Raw genomic sequence first — 4,728 nt, forward strand, 5'->3', positions numbered from 1 at the left:
ACTCACTGTTCATCACAAAGTGCTGCTCACATTTGCACTCACTTTTCATCACAAAGTGCTGCTCATATTTTATTACTCCCTGTTCATCACAAAGTACTATATCTTGGTACTCACTGTTCATCACAAAGTACCTAGATCTATCCTATCCTAGGGCCTATACTTGATTGAATCCTCTTGAGTAGTTTCCTAATTGGCAACGTATGTTCTATCACAGAATTGTCAATTCTAGCCCTATTTGCAATCCTAGTCTTCCCTAGAGGACCTGCTTGAGTGTATCCTCTCAGCAACTTATCCAATCGACAACGTATGTTCATCATAGAACTGCTGATTTGACCTAGAAGACACAAATTCACATTTTTTTTTGACACAAACGTGCTTTCCTAGCATAAACGCGCTTAGAGATTGCATAAACGCGTCTGTTTTACACAGACGCACCTGAAGCACATAGACATGCCTATGCTCTGCATAAACGCACCTGGATGACACAAACATGCCTTCCTAGCTCAAACACGCCTACACAGCGTAGACGCGACTGCATTCGGCACAGACACGTTTTCCCGCATAGACGCGCCTGGCACAAACACAGACACGCCTAGCGAGCACAAACGTGCTTGGCACCAACACAGACGCACCTAGACGTTTTTGACATTTTTTGGACCCTAACCTAGAGTGCATTTATTACCCTATCTAGCATGCATTAATGACAACAATATATGCAACAAAGTACAAGGAGGTTTTGCAGTACTTACCGGCTCTCTTGCCTCTGCTGGCCTCTAGAATCGGTGAACGCGGTCAAATCTGTGAACCAAAGCCATCGTTGCTGACTGTTGCTGCTTTATTTTCACTCTGCACTCTGCTTTCGTGGATGTGTAGATGACAATGAGGATGTATTTCCCTTGTGGTCTATCTTATAGATTGCCCTAGCCCTCGTTTCTCGAGTCAGTCTTCATTATCCCGTGACTTTGTCACTCTATCCGATCAGTTCATTCTAGCCTTTCTTTCTTATCGAGAGATTGTCTGTGATCTTTCCAGACATTTTCATCCAATCTCTCGAGGGGGCATATCATTCCCATCTTGGGGCAACTCTATATCAGTTCATCTTATCTTCTTTGAAACAACGTGACAAGCCGCATTGTCTCAAAGAGGGGCAAAATGTAGACACCCAAAATTGTCCAGTCTAGTTAAATAAATATTTATTTATTTAATTATCTAAGCTTAATTCTTCTATTAATTAAATAAATCTTTATTTATTTAATTAATTCATTTATCCTCTTCTAACCTTATTTCTCATTTAAATAAATGCATTTATTTATTTAAATTTTCCTTTTCCCTAAATTAAATAAATATTTTATTTATTTAATTATCCCACTTCTTCTATTAATTAAATAAATCTTTATTTATTTAATTAATTCATTAACCTTTTCTACCCATGACACATGTCATTCATCTCTTAATTCATACACTACCTACCCTTTTCATTATTTTATTATTTCTTTTACCTACCCTCTAATCATAGCCAACCTCCTTTTACACCTCTCAATCTTATCCCTCCATTTCATATTGTGTCTTCTATATAAGGAGATGCTTCCTTCATTATCAAACCCTAATCAATCATCCTAATGACTTGACTACTAGATCAATTGACTACTTGGCATAGGCGATCCTACTTGCAACCACATTTTGTTCTTTGTTGAGCTCTTGTGCACATAAAATCTGAGAGCAAATATATCAAGCAAGATCAATGGAGATAGGAAGAATGGAGATCTGAACCCTATTGGACATGTGGTGGTATAATCTTTGTGATTTCATTTGATTTGCATTGTCTTAGGTAATCTTCATATGTTATGGTGGATCTTTGTTGTTGTTAGGCTAGGGTTTTGTGGTTGAATTCATTTAGCCTTTCAATATCGTTATTATTGTTATCCATTTTCACCATATACATTACCTTCATTATCTAAATCAATGGAGTCATTTATTCATTATCTATTCTATCTCTCTCATGATTATTTTTATGATTTTGATGGAACTTATACCAATTCATCTTTAGATGTTAAAAAGTATTGTTTGAGTTGCATGGGCATTATGATGTTTTATTTTGTAGAATATTTCTTATACTTTGATTTAAGTGGATAATATTTCTTAAATGATGCTTATTATTACCCACCTATTAATAATATTATAGATCTATGTGAGTTTCCTTTTTTTATATTCAAGCTGCTAAATTGTATTTAATTATAGTTTTTTTAGAAGGTGAAATGTAAATTAAATAGTTTGTAATTGTAAATTTTCATGTTTGTAATTGTAATTGTAAATTTTCATGTTTGTAATTGTAATTATAAATTTTCATGTTTGTATATATATGCAGATTATTTTCACATAATGGATGAGTTTGAGATAGATGAGCTATTAGGTCTAGCACCACCTCCACCTCCACCTCCACTCGATCAGTTGAGGCAGACAATTAGGACGAATATTGATTCTTTGATTAGAGATATCCATACTATTAGATGTGAGCCTCATCCACCTTCACAGTTGTTACACCTTGCAGATAGTATGCAAGGCATTGTACAGTCTATGCAGGCTTTAGATATCGAGCTAGATAGCTATCGTAGTTGGTGGGGGGGATTGTGTGCATTTTACATTGATGGCCTCACATACAAACAAGACAATGAATTAAAAATTTTAAAAATGGATTTGAAACAATATTTTGTGAACCCTAAGATGGGTGAAGAGATAAATCCGAAGAAGCCACGAATCTCTATTCGATGGTGTAGGCACCCAGGCATTGCTAGATATTTTTGAGAGCAGTGGTGGATGGTCTGACCATCCACTACACTCCAATCATGAGGTCCCGATGTATTTTTTGAAGAAATTATGGACCGAATTTGAATTGGGCAAAAAGCCCAATTACTCTGATATTAGATCATTTCAGGGGGTTGGGAGAGGTATGCCCCAGGATAGGCCAGGAGCAAAATTGAGTGACAGGGTTAGAAACCGTGTGCGTGATGATCCATTGGTTCCTCTTCCATCACCAGTTGTTCTAGCACCTACCCATCATCGAGTAATGGATTTGGCTCTAGGTTCATTGAGTACACTGTCGGGCAATTTGGTATAGCAGTTGCACGAGGTGATGGCTACCCCCAGCTTAGCATATGTTTGCACGAGTTGTGGGGATGTATGTACGGGTCCATAGAGTGAGGCTGCCCCTAGAGGAGATGGTGATTTTGATGATGCTGATGCTGCACATGGTGGTCATGATGATGTCGAGGAGGCTGCACATGCTGATGTCATCTCTTCATATGTTGATCTCTTGTGGGCAGACGATGATCAACCTACAGAGGTACAAATTTATTTATATAATTTACAGTGCAATATTAAATTCCTTATATATACACATATGAACCATAACATGAGTCATTTTTTTCTGAATAGAGGATGGATCATACCACGTCTTTGAGGAACCAACATCATGTTACCTTAATGCCTAGAGATGTTGGTGCCCCATTTACAGTATGCACTTTCATCTAGATACATTGTATTGATATGTACATTTAAAATAAACAATAATTTTTTTAATGTAATGATGTGTATGATATGCTTTTTCAATTTTGTAGGGTGCTTCGTGTAGCACCGAGGTGGGTAGTTCTTCATGAGACCCGTGGACCGCTGAGGCTCAGCCTCATATACCACTAGTATGTTTTTCATCCATTAATTTGAAATGTTTATATGCTTACTAATTTATGTACAACTTTGATTCATGTTCGTTATTTTTTGCAATTGTAGGCTTCTGGATTGTTTGATGGTGCATCACATGTACGCCCTCGCCCATTAGTTACTTTGCTTGCATCACATGTATGGGTTTCTGCGGTAATCTTGTAGTCTATATATATACTTTATAATATATGTATATATACAAGTTTGATTCATGCTTTATATATGTTTTTCAGGTCAATACCACTACCAGTATTGGTATGGCTATGGGATTGAGCCAGATGCAACCATCGCCATTGTCATTTGCGGTGATGATTAGAAAAATAATTTCTAATTTGTTTATACTATGTACCTAGATTTTATAGAGATTATCAAAATTGATGTACAATGTTTTTTTTGCAGGACTTGACTGCAACCACTTTTCTTGTACAGGAGGGTGGAGACACTGATACTGCATAGGAGGGTGGAGTCACTGATATTGCATAGGAGGGTGGAGACACTGATATTGCACACACACAGGATGGTGCATCTGAGGACCACATGCAATGGGATGATTCATCTCAGCCACCTTCATGTGGAGTGAACAGGGCTGCAGATGAGATGCACTTGAGTTCTTAGATTATACATTTTAGATCATGTCATGTTATTGTATTATGGACTTTTTATGATGACACTTGTTATGTTATCCTAAGACTTGTTATTATGTGATTATATATAGGACTTGTTGTTATGTGATTATATATAGGACTCTTTATTAGGTCATTTCATTACTATCATGATATTAGGTCGTGTTATGTGATTTGGCACACTCTAGTGATTATATATGTGATTTTGTTTTGTTATTATGTTATTTGGACTTGTTTTAATGTCATTTCCTTATTATTATTTTTTCAAGACTTGTTATTATGTCACTAGGAATTGTTATGTGATTGTATATAGGACTTTTTATTTATGACTTGTTATGTGATCTATTTATGACTCTATATTTTAACATTGTGATTGATCATCTTATAGTGC

Source organism: Cryptomeria japonica, chromosome 8 (assembly GCF_030272615.1).
Source record: "Cryptomeria japonica chromosome 8, Sugi_1.0, whole genome shotgun sequence".
NCBI classification, from domain to species: domain Eukaryota; kingdom Viridiplantae; phylum Streptophyta; class Pinopsida; order Cupressales; family Cupressaceae; genus Cryptomeria; species Cryptomeria japonica.